This window comes from Galleria mellonella, unplaced genomic scaffold, assembly GCF_026898425.1.
Source record: "Galleria mellonella isolate WM207_F2 unplaced genomic scaffold, CSIRO_AGI_GalMel_v1 utg55, whole genome shotgun sequence".
Lineage (NCBI taxonomy): Eukaryota > Metazoa > Arthropoda > Insecta > Lepidoptera > Pyralidae > Galleria > Galleria mellonella.
In genome coordinates, this window is record NW_026442115.1 from 6,139,222 (window position 1) to 6,150,617 (window position 11,396).

Below are 11,396 nucleotides of genomic sequence, written 5' to 3' on the forward strand. Positions count from 1 at the left end.
TTGTAGGTATGTCCTTTCTGACAAAAAAAGAATTTTCCAAATTCAATTATGAGATAAACTACGAGTAAAACGTAAAAAAAAAAATACAACCGAAATGAGAAACTTCTTATTTTTGAAGTCGGTTTAAAATACAGTAAACAGCTAGAAATTTATACAGAGAAAATTGCAAAACCAAGTAAGTTTTCCAATCAATAATTTTATAATACTTTAGTAGACACAAAACATTATCAGAAGCGTTGACCTATGCGTCTAAGAGACTACCTGTTCCGATGACCGGCAGGTGGCCAGTATCCAGCTGTTATTTATAATACCATGTCATTTGTAACCACCACTCGTGCCGGCATGGTAATTATTTTATCAGTGAACTCTAGTTTTAGAGTTACGTAGCCACATGTTAAAAACGGACCTCTTTCGTCATTATCATATGTCATCAGCTTAGTTTCAATCATAATAAATTTTTACAGAAATATGTTCAGAATTCTCACGAAGAGATCTACATATATAAAATAAAAATTAGAAAAAAATAAGGACAGTATTTTTCTTAGTATGTAATTAAGTGGGGATAACATGATATAATGGTGTTGATATATAGTGAAACGTGAAATTCATATTGATAAGTGTAAATAGACCTTTGATAATGCTTTAAAAAGTCGATACCTTTCAGGAATTAAACTACTTATGAAAGGTTATCATTAATTTTGTGTATTATAATGTCAGGTACAAAAAAAAATATATTAATATATGCTATAGAAATATGAAAGGTAAAATCTTAAAATATACCTACGGAACTCACTGGAAGTATATCCAAAACTGAATTGGTAGAATTTTTATTACATAAACAAGTCCAGAACCAGTCGTCCACGCATGCCAGACATGGGAAGAAATATTTTAAAAGCAATTGGATATTAACGTAATACGAGTGTTTAGTATGGATTTAAGTAACTGAGAGAAAGAAAAAATATAAAATACTATTGCAATATTGAAATACAAAAAATTAACAATGAATAAAAAAATGAATATAATTACTTGCACGCATCCATTTTTCCCTATTTTGGATATCAAATTTACTACAAACCTCCAGTCCCTCAGTCTCCGGTAACGGAGTTTGAGGACGCCGCCCTCCCACACTACATGCCTTTTACTTGCTCAAGTACGACAACCTGCTACTAGTACCTGTTCCTATATAGCCGTTATGGTACTGGGTGAATGGATATTTGTGTCATTGATTCACGTCGAAGTTGTCAAGATTCGTTCAATTAAATCGCCGATAAGGAATCTCGACTGAATATATTTGAACTCAATTGAGGTGGCGTAAAATAATTTTAATATAGGTACTAATTGAGTATTTTTTCTTAATTTAAAAATAAAATAGGTACTAATTTTTTTGTTGAATTTTATATATTAATTAATTTTATGTATTGATAGACTTAATACAATGTACATTTTTATACACATATAAGAATCTATATTTTTATTTAACTTTAAAAATACCTAATTGCTGGCTAACATTAAAAAAAATTAATAATTAATAATAATTAATCTTCTAAAGAATTAATTTTTGTACGAAGGTTCCTTTTGTGACATAAGCAATCCAACAAGGATTTTTAATTTCTATTGATATGAGACGCACGAATGAACCTACGAGAATGAAATAGTTCCTTATAATATGTTAGATTGCCTGTAGTTACTAAACCGTCATTCAAGCGTGGAAAGTACTGGTTAAACCCTCCCAAAAGGGAAGCCGATACTCTGCATTGGACAGTTAATGACTGATATCAATATCATTAATACGTTGGAATTTTTAAATTGGTAATTCTACACGTAGGTATGTAAAGGAAATTAATTTGTTATCAAAACTACGGATGCGGAATTTTAGAAACAGTCACGGAAAAGCAATATACAGCCTAGATGAATCGGAACGTAGATTACGACGCACAACGATGCATTAACAAGAGGATCTGTAAGATAAATCACCAGCCGCCAGCGAGGAAGCAAAGCCGTCATCAATCGCACCGAATGAATGACTAGCTAATTTCACTTAATGATCTCCTTATACGCATCAACATAAGAGCGAAATGAAAACATGTGGGTGTTTGTATTATTAATGAACGAAGAAACAGTCTAAATTAGTAATATTCTATAATCCGAATATGGATAAAAAATTGTTATTAGAGTTAAGTAAGATACGAGCAAATCTGAGACTAACACACTAACCCTTCAAACAGTCGCTTGCACCGTTATTTTTTAATGCAATACCAAACGCGCTGATGACTTACTTGATGAAAAGTAGTAACCATCCCCTATAGACAAGAATAGAACCATGTATATATATTACTACCCGGAATAGCGATCAAGCACGTTCAAATTGATAGGAAGTCAAAACCGGCATGAACAACACCATGATTTTTTTTATGTATCCACCTGCTGGATTTAAAGTGACTTAATATATATTCTATGTTAGAAGATATATAAGCTATTTTAGTCTTCAAATTAATACTTAATAAAACACACACTGCTGCATTATAGCAGAAATATGTATGACTTTATCATAATAAGTGATAAATGTTGTTTAAATAACATCGTATCATTAACTAGCTAAATCTTGTGACTATTCCCGCAGTCATATCAGGATGTTGAATACCCTATATCTTCTTTAAGAAATGAGCTATCAAATTCAAAAAGAACTTTCAAATCCATCTAGTAGTTGCAAATATTAGTGGTGCGTTCAAACAAATTAATAAACATCTCCGTTATTATATGAGACAATATAGACACGGTTTGACCATGATATCTCTCTCGTATTTAATAAAATACATTATATTAAAAATGAAATATGTCGTAGGTAAACAAATGAACCCTTTGACCTATCGTACCTCTGCATGAGAGAAAGCCGCTTTCACACGACGGAAATGAGCACCAGACAAAAGGCACAAACGATTTTATTGTTGACCTTTACTAGACACAACACCAAATATATCGCGAGAATTGGACTGCATGGAAAATGTATCAATGAATAGTCTATTTTACTAGTGTTTTTTGTATCAGTAAATTCGATTTTACGCCTTTGTATCAAAGCAATAAAGTTTTTATAACAATCACAATTTTAAAATAGAGTTTATTGTAATAACACATATTGTCCGAAGCTTTTTTACTGTGGCAGTGATCTGCTTGGTTTTGTTCGTTAAAGAAGTTAAGTACTTACAATTAGATAGGTCATATGTGTAGAAAAACAAAAGTTGATTTTAGAATAATTTTCAAACACGCGTCTTTTAAAAAAATGTAGGTTGTATGTTTTTTTATCTACATAGTTAACATTATGAATTTAATTCAACATAGTACTTTTGGCACGTTTTCAACACATGAATTGTTTAACATACTTTGAGTAATAATAATTTTAACAAGCGTTTTAGCTAGACAATAGCAAAATTAACGGTGCCCATATCAGTAATGAGAGGTTACATTAATGAATACATTGTTCAAGTTAGTTAACGAAATTTAGACTTAGTTTATACGATTACTACACATGTTTCATTTTGGTAATGTATATTTGAAACGGTATTATGATACACCACTATTTTGTGTATGAGGTTTTTTTAGATTTAAACAGTGTTGATATGTCACAACTAAAAAGTTTGAAGTCTAATAAAACAGTTATTATCACATAAAATAGGTAAAGTACGTTCATATTCACAGACAAGGCAACGAAACTAATATACACAAAATATATAAAAAACATTTCCTGTATGGCTGTGAAGCCGTTTAGACTGAAACCATATTTATGTAAAACAGCATGATTATAATTTTAGCACAAAAGATCCGTATGGGTCGACGTACAACGGCTTAGCTGACCCCATATGCGAAAATAAGATGATTATAATTTTGCATATAGGTTATCAAACTACATTAGTTTAACAACCTCTATGTAAAATGTTAGGCTACTAGTACTACTTTATGTACTAGCTACTAAATAAACTACATCTATTTTTATTACTATCGATTAAGAAATAGGTTTGGCATGAATCACTGAAAGTTTGCTCGCAATCAATGGCCAACTATCAACAGTAACTGTAGTAAATATGTGACGTAATATAATGAATATGTACAGGTGGTAAGAAATCTGAATCAAAAGCCCACGGAAACAAGATTTAAACAAGAGGGCGCACTTGTTCAAATGGCGGTAAAGACAAAGAATCAATTTACGTAGGTACACAAATGAATTGTGTTATTGTATTGGAAAGTTATTAAAAATATATTATCGGCCTTCATTTCGTTCCATTTGACTGATAGGCACCTACTGGTGATGGAATTGGAACTCATGCTACTTGATCATTAGTGGTGAGTTATGGTTGAAAAATATGTATTTTTTATTTGATATAATAATATTTAGTTTCTATACACCTATGATGTTTTATTATCTAAAGTATCTAATAGTGATATCATTGTAAGTTCAGGTTCTTTTACATTTGTATAAATAAATATTGCATACGCCTCGAAAAGTATTAAAAATAACACTTCCATTAGAATTGCTGAAGGAAATAGGATGAGAAACAGGTACACGTTTAAAAACCAAATAGCGAATAACAAAGTCGAAATTAATACATTCCTTTTAATAGACTACAAAGAGATGTTTATTAAATACGTGACAATCTTGTAATCAATGTAAGTAACATTATAAATGAAAGTGAGTTTGATTGTTTATTAAATTATGTTACTTCTTGGAGCGTTAACGGCTTATAAATTGTCATAAAATGTGCTATATAATGCCTATTTCAGATGGCTAACAACATTTTACCCGGTCAATTAAAATATCCGTCACGCGTTCACTTTAAATATATTTTTGCGAAATTTTATAGAAATGAATCATAGATACACATGAAATGCCACAAAAAGTAACAATATAATATTTACAAAATATCAACAAGCAAAAACTGAATAAGGTCAATGTCATTTCATCGTAATGTTTGCGTAACAACTGTCTAACAATACTTAAGAACTCTTATTTCGTTATGTAGGGTAAGCAGTGTATATGCACTGAATGGTTGCAATTTATAATGATCAAAATTATCAACGGAGCGTAAAACATATGCGGCGCGGTGATGTAACGTAATTTCTGTTTACGCACAACTCGTACTTGCTAAATGTTATCATTACAATGTAAATAGGTATTGTTAAACGGATACAGTGCTTACTTTTGTTTAATTGTCACAAACTCGTATTTCCTACGTTTCTATAAGAAATTTCACGGAAGTGTTTTTACTTCTCTTCCGTGACATACGAATGTTGCCGACCAACAGAACTATCCAAAGTTTAGATACTGCCACCCGGAAAAGGAATTTGGTGCTCATTCTAAACCGGTCTCTGATATTCTTAAGCCAGGGAGTGGAATCTGCAGCGCTTTAGAAGATAAATCGTCATATGCCATACCTATCATTCAGTATTATATGACAATATTTTTAGTTTTTATTACTTTCCCAATAATTAAGTCGATGATGATTACAAACATGGTATTGACTGTCACTAAATTATTGGCGTAAATTTAATGTTTATAACCAAACAGGAAATATAACTACTAAAACTAAAAGAAGGTAGAATTTACTGAACTATAATGAACCAGGAAACTTTTAAACAAAAATAGCCACCCTAACAATGAATATCAATCAGCGTTCTCAAAATAGTATCCCTTGGAAACGAACCCAGTCCCGCTCGTTAATTGCCAACGACAATGCCGAAACTCATTATCCTAAATTTGGACCACACCTACCTTAATGGGTTTAGGCAGTTTAGTTACCATAAAAACGTATGTTAACCAACACACTCTAGCTTTAAGGCAATTCACATGTTCGCTTCGTCCAGGCCAAAAAGTTAAACAAACACTTCCGAGAATTTATTTCGTTATCGTTGAACTTCGTAGAATAATGTTATAGCGGTCCAGTAAGGTCATTTCACTTAAAGTTGAGAAGTATCTTAATTGAAATTAGATACAGTTATTTATGATTCCAGTTTAAACTTCTAATTACTTTTAATCTCTATAATCAAATACGAATCAATATCTGTCATAATTTTACTCATTAAAATCAATTTAACGAGTTCAAAGTTAGTGGTTCTGTGTTATCTAAATAGCCCTTTAATGTTGCACTAATCTTCTGGCACTATTTATCAGTACTTGCTTATTTAATGCAAACCATCTTGCGTTGTGTCCCAAGGAGGGTCGACGTCAGACAGGCGGCCGGTTGTAAAACCAAAAGCCACAACCTTGAGTAATATGAATAAAAACATATTATGCCAACCCTAAATAATTAGGATAAGGACAGAAAATTACACTGAAATTTATTCCCATATTTACTGACGTAAAGTTTATATACAGGAAGTAACGTTTTCTAAATATAAATAATTCATTATTTTACACTGACTCCCTCAAGAGGTTAACCGCATGTGTAGTCAATGCTTTAATCCTCGAGAGGCACCTATTATTGTTCAAAAGTATTTCCGTACAGCCTAAAATGTACTGCTTCGATTAGTTCATTGACTTCAAAGATAATATCAGTATTTGAAGTACTGCTTGCTAATGCAAAGTATCAAGCAAATGTATGGGGTCAAAAATAGATTTCAATTAGTAAACGAAATCATAAAGCGTTTTAAAAAGATTTTATATGAGAAGTGTAGGTAGCCGGGCACAAACTTAGGTACAGGTAGGACTTGATTTTCCATGGTTAACCTATATGTATAAACATATGGGTTGAGCATGGAAATAGATATAAAAAAAACATTAATGAACCAAATGTAACAAGTTTTGATTAATTAATTCATATTTATTTGATCATTATTTAATGAGAAAGCCATCACATCCTTGACGTCACGGTAAAACATTTTCATTATTAAATATGTTATTTACATTGTATTATACTATATAAAAGATGTAATAATTTAAAGCCTTAAATGAACATCTAATAACACGACAGCAGACGAAGGTTATAATAAAATACAATCTATCGCAAATCAAGTTTGTTGAGACGTGACTAACCTCGTACTGGCAGTTCATGACTAAGCTGCAAAATTACTACGCGATAACAAAAAAGAACTACCTAGACCCAGTAATATCCAATTTGCAAGATATTGCCTTCAAGTAAAAATCATTAACAGCTTTGAAAACATCTTATTATAGTAGGATCATATGTAATTCTTATGGCTCAAAAAGCTTCTGAAACCATATCGATTAAAAGCGAAAAATTTTATCTTTCGATGGATTGATTTCACAGGATTCGAAACTGTATTACTCTACATTTATCTCGACCGAGAATTTCAACCTAGTGTTTAAGATTCCTGAATGCAGAGTTACGCACTTGAAAATATTGTCTATCGTCGATTGGTGGTTAATCTATGCTTGAAGAATAATTTCACAACATTATTTTTATTCTATCGCACTCTCCTGAGCATGATCAGTTTAATCTCAGCAATTAAATCATTAACTATGAGGTGCTTCAATTTAATTTATTTTACGCAAGCCATAATAGCTGGTCTTTAAGTATTTCGTAAACTAAATTCGTTTTCTATATTTGCTTATTATTGAACAAATATTACGCTACGACCATTACAACGTTTGAGTTTTAGAAAACTGAGTCTCATAATGCGAAATAAAAGATCTATTGTGATGCTGTAAATGATTTATTTTTTTATTTTTAAAATGTCAAGCAAATTTGCATTCGCGATAACAAAATACACATACCTACCAACTGTATTGATATCGTAAATAGCAAAATATAACTAATATACAATAAGACGTAAAAAAAGTGACAGTATGGTGTCATACAATTATACTCAGACTAAAAGGGTCAAGAAAAAAAAAATAGCCTATATTCTTCTTCGTCCCATATAGTGCAATAATAGGTAAGAAATAAACAAAACTCACTTTCACGTTTATAATATTAGTAAGGCTTAGAATTGTTATAATTTCTTAAGAGGAAATACAAATTGCAATAACACTACAAATTGCCCATTAAAATTACGCAGAATCACACATAGTTTCTGGGAAGTTTACTCTCTCCTGAGAACTTCCTGGAATACAAAAGAAGGTGAAATTGCAGTATAGATCTGATCACTGACCACTTTCTGTATGAAATGAGTTCCTCTACGCGTCTGAATGCGAATCGATTTTATTACATTCAGAGAGATTACAATACTTTCAATGACTTGATTTCTTACGTGATTTGAATGATAAATATATAGGTATATAATTGTAAAACAGGATTTTGTTTTGTTTTTAAAGTACTGAATGAAAAGTCCACGTTTACATGAGCCTCCTCGTTACTTTTACTAATGACTTCATATAGCAGAACATTTTCATTATTTTTGATTTCCTATTATTTTATGCTTTGCACATACTTCACTAGTTACCTAGAAAATGTAAGTAATATTAATATTTTGATTTCTTCGCGTACTTAAATCACTGATTAAAATCGAATATAGCAAAATTCTACGATAAAACATAAACACAATCTCAGTTCACTAGCAAAATGTATTCCAGCATAACTTTAGTTAGACATTTAATTATAATTTATGCAGAAAAGTAAGATATTACTTTAAATATTGCATGCATTTGTTGTACTTAAAATGCTGTGATAGTGAAAGTCACTCACTTTTACTAAACATTGGCGTGATATATTATTATTATTTTGATAAGATGTAATATGTATTGTAGTAATTATTAGATTAGTAATTCGTAGAATTAATTTATATTCTCATATTCATAAAGTTTATCAGCAATTATGAATTATAATAGCTAATTTATTATAATAATATTATTGTTTGGTTGTGCAATTATTATAAACCTAAGTAATGTTATGATATTGTAAACTGTTGGAAAACTTTGACTTTATATTGACTTTAAAACTTGTTGCAATCCGCCGCAAAACAAATTGGTGGATTTTGCTGGGAACTTTATCTTGATCTACTTAGAATTTAACGTTTTATTTTCCAAAAAAATATAAATATTTATCTCAACGTATCCTATTTATATTTTAAAAAATAAATACACACACATTTAAAATTATAATAAGTAAAAAAATAAATTAGTATAAAAGAGACATTTGAAACCCAACTTAGTCCCTGAGAGAGAATCAAGTGACTAGAAAAATTAATATTATTTAAATATTCATAACTCTCGTCACCTGAATACCTATTTTGCGAGTATGACTACGTGCATGTCATTAAATGTGCAAGTAAAAGTTAAAACGAATATATTTGTAGAATCAAATAACATTGCAACATTTACCAAAAATTATCCATAATTTATATGTTGAATATAATTATTTTTGAATATAAATATTTTTACTTTTTGCAATGTTTTTATAAATGTTATTCATCATTTTTTAAATCGGCAAATAATAGGAAGCAATGGGCAATCGAGTTTGCCGACCCTGTCTCCGCCAGGGGGACGCACCCCTCAACACTGATCTGGGGATGCCTCGACGGGGTTCAGTGCACTTGCAGACAACAATGATGTTAGCGACAAAATTGTAATTGATTTGCGTAAGGATTTAAAATATATGCTGACAAATAGTGAACCTATAGATAAATATCTATAGAGAACTAAACATAAAGTTTACCTAAAATTAAGTAACTATAGATATACCTAACATAAATTGAAACATGTTGGTATATAATATGGCTACAGACATTACAAGGGAAAGTCCAACGCGCTTCTATACCGCACTTCCTTAATAGATTAATGATTCAAAATAATCCATAAAGATATGATTTTAATTGCGCAGTAACTACGAGAAACAAAAAAATCTGTAAATAATTACCTCTATTACTACTAAATCTCGATAGGCTACTGAGTAATAATAAAAAATAACGTCATTTTGTTGATAAATTATTGATTACCAAGAATTAAAACGATTAGATTTCTAGTGTTTACATTACAAAAGGAATGTAACAATGACGTCCTAATACAAACATTGTGAAAACTGAACTATTACATATATGCAATACTCACAGAGTCAACAATGCTTTCGAAGATGCAGCAAAATCACTCGATACCAGAGTCAATCAAGGAAATCCATTATCCCGGACACTGCACTGTAATACGAACTGACAATGCGGTTTGCACAGTTACTCATCGAGCACACTAAATAAAATCAGTCTTTAGATTTATTGCAACAATAATATTGCACGAATAATATTGCCGAGCTCTATCGTCGGAGGTCGCAGGACCGTTTTGGGATATCGATCTGGTCTGGCACGGTGCAGTGCCTATGCGAAATATTACCTATGGTCGACGATCATTATCGAATTTTATGTTATGTTTATTAGATGATAAGGTTTCGTGTGATGTTTTTGTAGTACGGGGCACCGATCAGCTGTTGTGCGTAGAGCGACAACACGCTGTAAACAAGCGTGCGGGAGTGTCGCGCGCGACTGACTGCCTCAGCCAGTCTCGGCTCGGGCTCCGGTTGTTGCTAGCGAGGCTCCCCGCGGCGTCTTAACGGCCCGTTACCTACACATGGACGTACTACGGAGATACGAAACCGTAAACAAACAATGGTCGGTAACTCGTGCGCTTCTTTATTGCGCTGATAATGAGTTTATAGTTTTTGATTAAAGAATTTCAGTGATTATATCATTTATTTGAACACTACAGGTACTTTTATACTTGGTCCCCTGTAAATTTTGATACGTACTGAATTTTATGTTTTATTAGCTTTTTCGGTTATTTTGCTGTCACTCGTTTCTTTTTCGAGTCAATTATTTCTTTATAGTTCTTCAATTGAAATCGTCTTAATAAATTTATTGGACTTTATAAAGCTTTTCCCAGGAACATTGATGGGCCTCAGTACTCATTGTTATCTGTGTTTCTGTTACTCTCTATCAGAGGTCTAAATAAGATGTAAACAAATAGAACCTATACAGAAGTCTTAATGTTGTAAATATGTGGCAAGATTATTCCGAATTAATATAAAAAATATAACTACTAATGTTAGCATGATACCACATCATCCTATCCAATTTTAAGTTGCACTTTTCCATGTCTGAACGAAATGAGAATTTCGCATTTAAACATTAATTTGTAAATTACCGGTACCGGTAACTAAATTACTGGTGTAACATAACTACAAATAGGTCTTCAAAATGTGGTATTGCAATCGTTGACAAAATAGTAAATAATACCTAGTGTAACAACAGAGGGCCATAATTTCGCCATTGAGGCCAACGACGATGTAACGGATAGAGTAGAAATTGTGACAAACTAGCCGGTTTAGGGTACAATGCAAACAATACCCAAATCTCACGAACTTCCGTGAATGGGAACGTAACACTCATTTCGTCACATTTGGGACACCATTGTGGTACATTGCAACATAATTAGATCAAATCTCAATATGGATGATGATATAAAA

General features: G+C 31.6%; 1 protein-coding gene across 2 annotated transcripts in view; it reads right to left on the minus strand.

The window, feature by feature from the left end:
* The window catches only part of LOC128199961 (supervillin), an 85,550-nt gene extending 75,124 nt beyond the window's left edge, over positions 1 to 10,426 (minus strand). For both annotated transcript variants that reach the window (XM_052898982.1, XM_052898981.1), the window contains exon 1: positions 9,995 to 10,426. The gene's annotated coding sequence lies outside the window, so the exon portion shown is untranslated. The remainder of the gene's footprint in view (positions 1 to 9,994) is intronic.
* Between the last annotated feature and the right edge of the window lie 970 nt (positions 10,427 to 11,396).